This window comes from Amphiura filiformis, chromosome 19 (assembly GCF_039555335.1).
Source record: "Amphiura filiformis chromosome 19, Afil_fr2py, whole genome shotgun sequence".
NCBI classification, from domain to species: domain Eukaryota; kingdom Metazoa; phylum Echinodermata; class Ophiuroidea; order Amphilepidida; family Amphiuridae; genus Amphiura; species Amphiura filiformis.
Genome location: NC_092646.1, coordinates 399,599 through 411,822, shown reverse-complemented (window position 1 = coordinate 411,822; position 12,224 = coordinate 399,599).

Here is a 12,224-nt window from a genome sequence, read left to right as displayed (position 1 = left end):
TATATCAGACCAATAAACCAAAGATCATTGGTTCAAATCGTGGATGGGTAGAGATTTTAATTATCATTTGCTATAATGCTATATCAAAGTATAGTCTGTCCAGTTTAAGGTGGGTCCTACACAAAATGCACGGATCGTGCATAAATGGGGCAAAAGTCATGTTTGTCAACTTGTCGTAGAACATACGTTGTTAAGAGATCATTTACAGAAAGATGTAACATGACTTTGAGAGAGTAAAAAAGGGTTTAAAGATAGGGTCATATTTTCCACATTATACTGTAAAAGACTATAGCTAGGGTCAAGGATAGATTAGTTTTATAGATTATAGAAATTATTTTCTTATGCTTCATAGATATGTTTTCGTTGTTAATTAGCTATATCACTTCTTGCAATTCCAGAAAATTTATATAGAGCACTCGTTTCTTAGATTTAAAAATATAATCCTGTTTGGCTATATTTGGCACATTTGCTCAAAACAAGTTGTACAGGTCTGTCATGGATTTGTTGTACTCTGCCCTCTATCCCAACCTTCACCACTTACTTCCTATCTTTCAATGTTGGAGGGTCTCACATACCTGATGACAACATGGCTTTGTCCAAGATTGAATTGGGGGAGTGGGGCAGAGATTCTCCAAAAGACAGTCAAAGTGTGCCACCTTTTTTCCCCTGATGGTAATTGGAACTAACTGGCAAAAAAAGTCAAATTCTTATATTTAGGAATTTTGTGGGGAAACGGGGCAAAGGCATTAAATTGTGTATGTTTTCCTATAATGCAGTCACAAAATTCAAAGACTTGACAATATTCAGAAGTATAAGCTAAGATACAATGTATTACTCTTAATCTTACTATTTTAACTATTTTAACTTAAATATCTAAGGCCAAAAAAATTGTTTGGTTGCCCTCAACCGACCGACCCAAAAAATCATAAATCTTGGGTCGGGGACAAAATCAAGGACATTTTATATTTGTTATTCACTCATTTCCATTTAAATTCAGTCCAAAAAAGGAAAATTTTCAAATTGTGGGAAAATGGAGGAAGAGCCCATGAAGAAAAAATAAGTATCTCGACCTACCGGCCCTCCAAATGGAAGGGCAACCAAACAATTTTTTTTTTTTTTTTTGCCTAATAATTGGTTATAAAATAGAAAACTTGCCGGCTAAAAACAAGAGTGCATTGACTGATATCAGACTCTGTACAAATGTTTAGGCGTGATTGTTACAGCATACAATAACCACCCTAAAAATGTATGTTTTGGGCGAATATTAAAATTGTACTTTTATTGATAATTACTTCCAACTAAAAGAATTTAAAAAAGTTTTAATCTTTTTATCACAAAAATTATTACAGTTTTTTTCTGGAATCATAAAAATCTTGAGTAGGGGCAAAGGTAGATAAGTTTGAATTATTTTTAGTGTTGCATATCCAGACCTCCACCAAGTTGCAAATCATACTCTTTTTGGGAGGTAATTATTGTACAGATTCAATTAGATATATAAATACTCAGAAATATTCGTCAGCGTATGGTAATTAATCCTGTTACATCACTACTTCTACGGCGAATTACAGACATTAATTTACTTCAGAATATTGTTATTCTTCCTTTCGTCATCTTATGGGTACAAATTGATTTTTATGTACATGCATGGTACATAATTCGCTAAGTACAGCGCAACATGCAACTGTTATCATGCACAAAGCACCTAAAAATACATGTACCTACAAGATGTCGGCCATTATGATTTCACGAAAAAAACCTCTTTATCTATTAGAACCATTGACATTGACAATTTGTGTATCTTCAAAATATGGATATGGCACCAAAACAGATTCGGGTGTCATATTAAAGCTTATTTGCTATTGTGTACATATATGTGACACTCTCGGAAATAAAAATGTTTACATGTTCCCGGTTTTGTGGGAACGGGTCACATATACGACAAGATTCCTATTGGCGCCGCCTGCACAGGTGCACCATCGACACGGTACTTGGCTGGTACTATGCAGTATCAGGGGATCGGAGGACTAGTGTAAATTGTAGTACCAGTGTTACTGCAGGTGGGTCCTGGGCAGTATCAGCATTGGTACTGTGTAGGTACTCTGTGTGTACCAGTCAGGTACCTTGGCGATGGCGTGCCTATGCAGGCGGCCCCAATAAGAATCTTGTAGTATATAGATATAGATAGTTATGTAAGCTTAACATTTAAATTGCATTATAATTATAGTCTAGCAGGTAATGGACAATCATTGGAGAAAATAAATAAATTGTTTTGAAAAAAAAGAAGAGCAGCTATAGTTATTTATTTCTTTTTAAAATGACGCTAGACTGAAGTAAGAAAATAGTGAAAAAGTATGTACGTTCTTCCTTTTTTCATTATTATTATCATCAGTAGGCTGTTGTAGAGGCGATCACAGGCTTCTTTTTAGCAGCTGTGATATCTTTAACCATTGATGCAATTTATCCTGGCTGCAGCATTCCATCAATATTTCATAATCAATTGCTGGCTGTCAATTATACTGCGCCAAAAAAGTATCCTTATATACACTTGGAAAAATAATCACAATTTCAAAACTGAACCATATTGGGGTAAATGTGGGTTTTTTTAAGTACCCCAAAAAATCAGTTCCCGACGATACAGTTCTATCAGGGACACCATGAACAACTATAAACTTCATCAGATCATGTGAATGTGCAATCTACTTCAAATTGCTACTTTTATACATTGTCTTAACCCAGTTGAAATCTATACACCTTATGGAAGACATGACCATAATCTTCCACACACTGTGAGGGAGTGTTAATTTTGAATGGGGTTACTTGAATAGGTGATTCCATACACCCCCGGTCATGTTTTCCATCTAGGGGTGTAGGCCTAGAATTCCTACAGATTTCAACTGGAATACCCAAAACCACCTACCTGGTAATTCTTTGGCTATGGCTCTGTATCTTAGATGCGCTGTAACATTTAATGTTCCCAATTTACTCCAGGTTTCTGATGTAAATGGCATTCCATGTAAAAAGAGAAAAGTCATCAAGCTTCCTTCTTTGTTTGAATCTACCACTTCTCTGTAGAAGATCTTTATCGTCACACCGCCCGTTTCCATTTCTTCAAAATGAGCTTCTTCCGTTATGTCTGCATTGGTTTTAGCAGCTGATTTTAGCTCCTCCCAGTTCATATTGGCTGATCTTTTTTGCAGGGCAGCTTGGTTGTCCGACTCTTTGGAGGGATAGTGTAGATAAATCATAATGACAATTATCCCAACAATACCAGGAGGGTGAAAGTGCATAGGAACAATGCCGGAAACTACGTCACGCTATTGTTCGACCTAAGCTACATATTTTTTAACGCATGCGTGTTCGTCAATACAGCTTTAGTCTCCTCCACCTTCGCAACCCCGGTTCGCAACACGTTAGCCTGAGTCCCTGGCCTCTCACTCGCAAAATGGCGGACAAACATGGCGGCGGTGCACAGTGTCATCGCCCCGATATCTCCATGGTAGAAATCGCCATGGTAGGTTGAATCCACAGCCACGAAAGGTCATTTTATTCCGACCTTAATATGAGACGCATATAATTAATTAGTCAAGTGACCTGACTAATGCTACTGACAATAGCCGGGGTAATTGATTTCTCGCCGTGTGAGTAAGCCTATATCATGACATTGCGGTCAATGGTCATCTGCCTCCTTGCCTGGGCGCTGTAGTCCATACAGATTTTGAGTTCAAGACTCACGGCCGTTTCTCAAAGCGCAAACTAACGACTATCATATCTGTTCAACACGTATTTTCAAGTGTATGAGACCAGATCTGGTTTCTTGAGACGAAATCGTTTACGGGAGATATTCATCATTTTCTAACCCGGTATCCGAAGATTTTCGTCTGATATCAAAATCGTGCATAGCAATTCACGTGTATCGATCCCGGGTATTCATTTTAGTGTCTCTGCTGCACCAAATAATTATTAGCCAGGCGATGTTGGTGTGCGGGTGTGACTGGAGGATTTAGTCTAGCAACACGGTACGTGGAGTGTCTGGAACATACCGTGGAAACATGGCATGTTGCCTCAGGGGATCGACGCTAAGTCAGGTACCGCGTGAGCAAACTCAAAAAAATAGCGCAAATAGCGCGAGCGTACACAAAAGAAACTTCGCGCGTAAGATAAGCGATGTCGCCAGGTCTGTACGCTGTACCGGCGTCAGCTGAATTCGAGTACGCTTAGAGGGCACAGGCGTGGAAAATAAAATTCCAATCTGTGTATTAATAATCTAAGGTCTGGAATCACACTGACGGCGGAGGAGAATCCTAGCTGGTCAGACAGTTTAATTTTATCAAGCATATAATACCTGAACAATCACCGTCATTTGATCGATTTACTACAGAATATATTGTATATTCAAAATATAATTTTAATATTGTAAACTTGTTAACTTATATATTTGTGTACTAAAGTATAAGGACACGTGAATAAAATCATGTCGAAGACAAAATGGCCGCTAATCCGCCTATTGTCTAGACCTAGGATACATATTCCGAATGAGGGCAGCAGTCTAGGATGCTTATCCCTTCGTGTAGATCCCTGACAATACCCACGAAACCAAGTAAAGCTGCTTTGTTATTGACCTGTATTGCCATTAGGTATTCCTATACTAATATACAAGGTTATATGAAACTGATGATCAGACCAGAGAGTAGATATTCTTGAGAGGGCGCTCTATTCACGTGGTTTCTTTTCCAACGCTAAAAGATCACGAATTTTCGTGGTTTGCAAATGAAATGTGTCCGCACTATCGATTGATTACGTAACTGTTATGAATAATAATTATTTATTAGGTTTTTCAATGCAATCGCGTCGACCCATTAATACATATTATCTGTATCAAAGTACTTGGAATAGCAATCCGGTGAGTTCACTGAATGGGGTTTTAATGGCGTTTAATGGCGTTTCTCCTCTCCATACACAGATGAACAAATACAATAGTTGAAGGTCAACACGTATGACCTCCTATGTGACATGTTATATGTGATGTACACAAACCTGAATATCATAAAGATCAGTATTCGTTTGTGCATATGAACTGCACATTTACGTTGCGTCAGGTCAATGTTCATCATATCCCGTATGTTTCTTAAAATTCATTCATATTTGAGACAACTTGCTGTGCTCATTTTATAGGTGCACAGGTAGATCCGTGTTTTTTTGTTGTTGTTTTTTCATTTCTTTTTAATGAAAGAAGTGAGGTTTTCCACTGCACGGGGGCCACAAGGCAAACTAATTTTAATGCTATATTTTCAAAACGAATACGTGTTCCCGGTTGGCACTATAGCACGGAATAGGCCTGGAAGCGGCAATAAAATTTAGCATGAGGCGCATTGATATGTATTAATAGCGTATTGTTATTAAAATTTGTGCTCAGAGTTATAGAGGGCGACAGTCATGTTATCCAGACGGAGAATGGCTGGATATGCCTGGTATGTCAAATTGCTGAAGTGAAGGCTGATAATCATCTTTCTGTATAGGTAATAAGCTAGTATATTTCGTGTACCAGTTGGTTATAACAAAAACATTTGTGTATAAACTGTGAAATTTACGTGAATTTGAAGAGCATGCAGAGCTTCGAAATCTAGCTCAGTCAGGTGGTGTGAAATTCTGCTGCGTGACTCCCTCTGCGTAGTAGAATTATAATATTCATAAAACATTGAATTTAACAGATATCATGGGCAGCCAACCACGATTTATCAGCATTTAAAAGATATGTTCATTAACAAAGATAATAATAAACAGTATAAATGGCAATTACCTAGTAAACAAACCTGAAATCTTCAATGTTGCCACGTGATTTCCTGAACACATGATATGTCAACATGTGACCATATTAGTCAGATTTACCATAAATGTTTGGAGTATTGGTGCAAGGCTTGCACATAGTCGTAGTCAACTGTGCATTTCTTTACCTCCGTATAAAATCAATAATTCATGCTGGGAGGCAATTAACATTCTGTCTGATTAGTGCAGATTGGTATTTTACTTGAGAGCATAAATAGAAACACATAAGACGAATAAGGCGCCATGGTGGAAGGTCAGATCGGGTATCAAAGGTTATTGTGACTTCAAATACTACCGTTGTATTTCATACCTTGCCTCTGTCGCGTATTTCCTTCATATTATTGACAGCAAGTCCTAATTTTGACATTGCTATTGCATTTCAATTCAAATTAGTAGACTTCCTTTGCAAAAACATATCACTGGTGCCTGATGGGAAATACCTGTCCGCCATTTCATAAACTGGATCGTTTTCGTCTGGTTTGTGCCCAGATGTATTAAGGGCGCGCTATGCTCTCATTGAACAGGCAAAGTTCGCAAAAAAACGTTGTTATTTGCCAACCTCAATTAACATGATCCAAGGCCCTTCGTCCCCTCGGACTAAGGGGACGAACATGAATTATTCATAACGGATTGCTAACTGGCCTCATATTCTATCTAGTAAACCAGCGGAATTTTTCATAGGTTTTGCGTTGCTAATAGAACAACCGTGAATACACTAATACAGTTATCATGTTCATTGTCATGGGGTGTAAAATAATGTTCACTTGGAAGAAGAAGGATGTACACGTTACCTCAATACAACACTGCACCGGATACAATACAACAGGAAAGTCCTTATACTATAGGGCCTTTTCTGTTGTATTATATCCGGTGTTGTATTGAGTAACGTGTGCATGGTGGTAAACTTGCATTTGTAAGCCTACTTTGCACTTCCCTGTTGTGGCTTAGCACATTGGTATGGCCCGTGGTAAAACATCATAGTTAATGGTAACTAAAATATTGAGTTGAACTTGAAATAACATTCAGTGCTTTTGACTTATATTCGTGTTGTTACTGTAAAGTAGACACTTGTTTGAATATTGCCCGGGAATATTGCTCAGACGAAAAAGTGATATCTCCCTAATACAATTGCCGAGGAATTGAAACGTGCATCAAAATACCAACAGTTAACAGCACACATAGGCCTACTACCACTTTCAAGCCTACAAGACCGTAGAGCGTGGAATAATACGTACTTCTGGGGCGCAGCCGAAATATGGAACTTACTCAATCAATCCTGCTTCTACTCGCAGTTGCAATGGCTGTAAAAGGTATGACAAAAGGTTAGCCGATCCGTACACTGCTTGCCTTTTTTATTGACAAGCATTTAGGCCTATAGCTAAGATAAGGGGGACGGGCGGAAAAGTGCTTTAACGGGTAAAATCGATCTGCGAAAAGTTTTTTGATTTCTCCGTTTATTTCTCCAAAAATAAAAATCGCAGTTTAACAAATAACGGTTCAAATTAAAGCCATTATTGCATACTGCAGTTACTGTCCGTTTTCCTATACACAATACACAGTGCTCTCACCATTGAGCTGTGACCTCTACAAATCGTGCCACGTTAAAAGGATAGGCATTTGCCTAGTTAACGTCAATGTGTGAAAAATAACCGGCCAATATTAAAAGTACTCTCAAAAACTTCTAGCAAATATATTTCTCTAACATGACCTAAAATTACAGCTAGGTTAGATGTTCAGAAATATTCGTACTTTGGTAAAACAGTGAGTGGGGGCAAGGCATAGCTAGCCAAATCCCGTGTTAATTGAATGGAGATTTGACCGAAAATTTTGGTAAACGGACCGCTCACTTCTGAAGAATGCCACACGAAAACGGTACAAGCTACATTTAAAGTACTCTCTGTTCGATCATCATGACGAGTATTTTAAATAGTATGCCGAAATTTGGTACTGTAGGTAATTGACAAAGGGTCGTACTTCGCTGATGAGTAAGTGACAGTGAACATGAAAATCAGGGCCCATAACCCAAGTTAGTAGCTAGTTAGTGGAGGCCGTCACGGGACTGATTATTGATTATTGAAGTGCCTTATTAATAGATACGCACGATTTAGGGCAAGAAAAAAAAACCGGGACACTTTTGGAGACATCATCATCATCATCATCATCATCATCATCATCATCATCATCATCATCATCATCATCGACATCATCATCATCATCACTTTCTACATTTTTTCTAAACAACATAGGGCCTACCGTTTTAATAAGATTTTTTCTTGAAATGCATGTAACTATAATTATTGTTTAGAGCGTGATGAAATAAAACATCACGATTTTCATCACAAAACAAATATAATGCACAAGAAATCGTTTGTTTTAGAGCGTGATGATGAAATAAAACATCACGGTTTTCATCACGAAACAAAGTAATACATAAGAAATCGTTTGTTTTAAAGCGTGATGAAATAAAACATCACGATTTTCATCACAAAACAAAGTAATAGGCCTACAAAAGAAATACATTTTTCGAGAGTGATTAAATAAAACATCACGATTTTCATCACGGAACAAAGTAATACATAAGACATCGTTTGTTTGATTGCAATCAACCGCGACAGTTCGTCTCACACACATAACAATGCACTGCGATCAAATAGGTTGATGACAACATTTGATTGAATGGACTGCACTGCGCCATGATTACGTGCACCGGTTCAAATCCTTTGTTTGGAGCCAATCAATAATTTCACGTACAGCCTCTATGCAAATTAGAGTTTACACACGCTGCAGCTGGGGTATTTGACCGAAGCTGGTTGCCGTTAGTGATCGAATGCATGAGCTTATTTGCTTTATTGAATCGATTTACTGGATTAATTTCCTGTTAACTGGGTTTAATGCCACAAAGGTCGAATCGGGCTTGCCATGGACCATAAGTGCATCATGGGGGGCTAATTGTTGTATCACTATGAAATGCCTGACACCAATATAAACATTTGTTTCGGTGACCCAAGCTCATAGTCATTTCTGCTCAGACGGATTTTTTACAGATGGCCTGGAATTTCATATTTCGGTTTCAGCGATTGCCCGAAAGGTGGTATGTTCGTTTGAAAAGCGTTTCCGCTTGGAATGTAGATAGTTATTGTTGCTATTACTCTTCGCGATTTTAATTTATGCACTCTTTAGCCAAACATTGTCAATGCATTTTACACACTAGATATGTCGCTTGCATAAATACTGATATTTTTTACAGTATCGTTTTTGTTAACCAAAATACCATCCACATTATTTCCTAAGACTTTGATGAAACCATATATACCAAATCGGACTGCAGGTAGACTAGAATCAAAAGAACCAGCAATCAAAATGTACTTTCTTAATATATCGCATTGTGATAACTGCTTTTTCTTGTTTTTATAACAAGGAAAAGCTTTACTTACCCCAAACTTCTCACTTAGTGTTGTCTCAATGTCCGTTGCTGGTTGGTATTATGCTGAATAAGCGATTTTCATGATTTAGGCTTACTTAGCCTACATTTGACCAAATATTTGCCCACACAATGTTCGAATATATTCCAAAATGGTGCTGCATTCGGTATCACATTAACGACAAGGATATACTAAGAGGTGTGAGACTTTCTGACACAATATTCACGGTTTTTAACTAGCTATTCAAACCTATGACAAATTTGGCTGGTTTGCGATGTTCAATACCATTATTCACCCTGATGTGGCAGTGACGTCACGTCAGTATTAACGAATTTTATTAGGCACAGCCTCAAGAGTTCGATCAAAGCGCTGGTGTACATACGCACGCGCTTAAAGACGCCGCATAGATGCACGAGCAAAACAGCTGCTTCAACGCGTTGACGCGTTGAAAAATGGCATAGGTAATAGGTGACTATGAAACCTCAAACTCGCCCCTCGATAAAAGTTGGCAATTGAAGCAGGCGTCAGTTTAGCGAACTTCGCCCGAACAAGAAGCTACATAACATCTCTACTAGCTTCATGCATTGAACATTTGCAGACCCGGCCTTCTACATGTAGTGAGTACCACATTATATTATGTTTGCAAGAAATGATAAGCGCTGCCTCCTCAAAATTTCCTATGCCAGCAGCTTTGATGATAAAATGTTATCTTCAACCACGCACCTGTGTGATTGAAGGCCTTTCTTTTATCTATTGACCTCAAAGAAAGGATTAGAATTATCATAATGCCGTCCCTGACCTGTTTCCACACTTTATTAATGAGTCGCTAATGGACCGTCCTACCGTTATACTTCAGCGAATACGAATGTCCACTCACAGTTCAATGGCCATATTGTGATCTGGCGTGATCATGATGCGGGGGCATATTTCCGGGCAGAGAACAATAGTGACAAATTGCCTGGCAATGACGTCACATGTAATTCCAGTCTATCATGTCTATAGTGTGATCAGAACATTATAGGCTGGTGGCCGGTCATTTATAGTACAATCAGTACGAAAAGTCCAATGCGATTTTTAAAGTATTTTCTAAAATTAAAAGAACCACTTTTTAGCGGGAATTTTTGTAAGCTGAAGTTGTGAAAGGGTTGAAAGACTACAATATTACGGCATAAACAAAAATATGTTTGTTTGGTCTTTATTCCTATAGAGTACCGAAGTGTGATATCATAAAATTTTCTTTTTTATGATTACAAATTGAATCATTTCTAATTTTGGATTATATGGGAATTCCCCTAGAGATTGTAAAGTAAAGATGATGTCACAGGATTCCCCTCAGGAAGCGATGTCAGGGATTCCCCTCAGGAAATGATGTCATGTGAAAGGTTAATGTTATAATTAAGGCTTGGGGATTTCCAAGATCACATTTGGCTATTAATATTTGGGATTTCCCCCTGCTTGGTATATAATAAGAAAATGTAAACACAATTGTCACAGTTGATAGTGTTGATCTGTTAATATGCTTACAGTCCAATTCCTTCAAAGAAAGGAAATTGCAAACCAGAAATATTTTATGTAGTCAAAGCACTACTATTTGCCAGTGTTGTTGGAGAAGATCCCGGGAGAAGATCTAGAATACGTCAAAGAACGTACTTCTTCCAAGAAAGGAAATATATTCTTCTGTCGACTTGCTGAAGTCTGGTATTTTTATTCAACGCAACTGTCAAAATAAGTGGGGACAACTGCATCGCAGTCCTGCTTCCTGAAGATATTGTGTGAAAGGTCAGTGGAAATAGCACCAAGTTTGGAGAAAGCAGCGCAAGGAGTTAAATTTGGAGAACTGCGCAAGGAGTTTAGTGTTCGGAGAACGGCGCAAGGAGTTTAGTATAGGAGAACTGCGCAAGGAGTTATAAACGTGTTTGGAGAACACCATTTTCGTATAAGGATTGTATACGCAAGGATTTATAAATGCAAGTGCACAATGGACGTCCAGAACATTGCAAGAACTTTATGATCGCCAAGAAGAAGAATGCTGGCTAAGTACAAAATAGATAAAGATTATATTTGATAATTGTGTATGTGCATTTGTTGTCATATATTGTACCAATCATAACGTGCTTTCAATTAAAGACTTAGATTTTGTTAGCTTAACCAAACAGTGTATTTGTGTTGTGCATTCGTGTGAGTTCGGGTAAAAGGTGATTTTGAGTCAAGTACAACTCGTAACAATTTATAGTACTTTCCAATGCGACTTTTAAAGTATTTTCTAAAATTAAAAGAACAACTTTTTAGCGAGAATTTTTGTAAGTTACACAGCTGAAGTTGTAAAAGGGTTGAAAGACTACAATATTACGGCATAAACAAGAATTTCTTTGTTTGGTCGTTATTCCTATAGAGTACCGAAGTGTGATGTCATAAAATTTTCTTTTTTGCATTTCATCAGCATTTTCATGATCATATTTCAGTACAACATGATGAAAAACATCCACAGTCCAAATGTGGTGGGAATCGGATCGGATTCATAACTGTTTGGAATCCGGAACCAGGCCAATTTACACTGATTTCAATGGGGCTTATTAGGTATTCATGCGGCCATATCTCGCGCCCTCATGATCCGATTCCCACCCAATATGGACTGTGGATGTTTTTCATCATGCTCCACCGATACATGGTATTCAAAACGCTGAAATGCAAAAACAGTTTTCTGTGACGTCATCACTTCGGTACTTTATAGGCCCATCCCTTAAGGTGGCAACAGACTCCGTATTATACCAGTTGCGTACCGTGGCCGCTACTACCCCGGGGAGCTAAGGGGCTGTGCAATAATTATGAGTCCTGGGGGAGGATACAATTGGGGTGGGCAAGAAATTATTGGCGAGCCGAAAGGGGGGAAGCAATTTTTGGTCAGCCGAGAGGGGGCAAGCGATTTTTTGGCACACATTCATGGGAGGCCTTTTAAATAAAACGCTCTAAAAAGGAAAA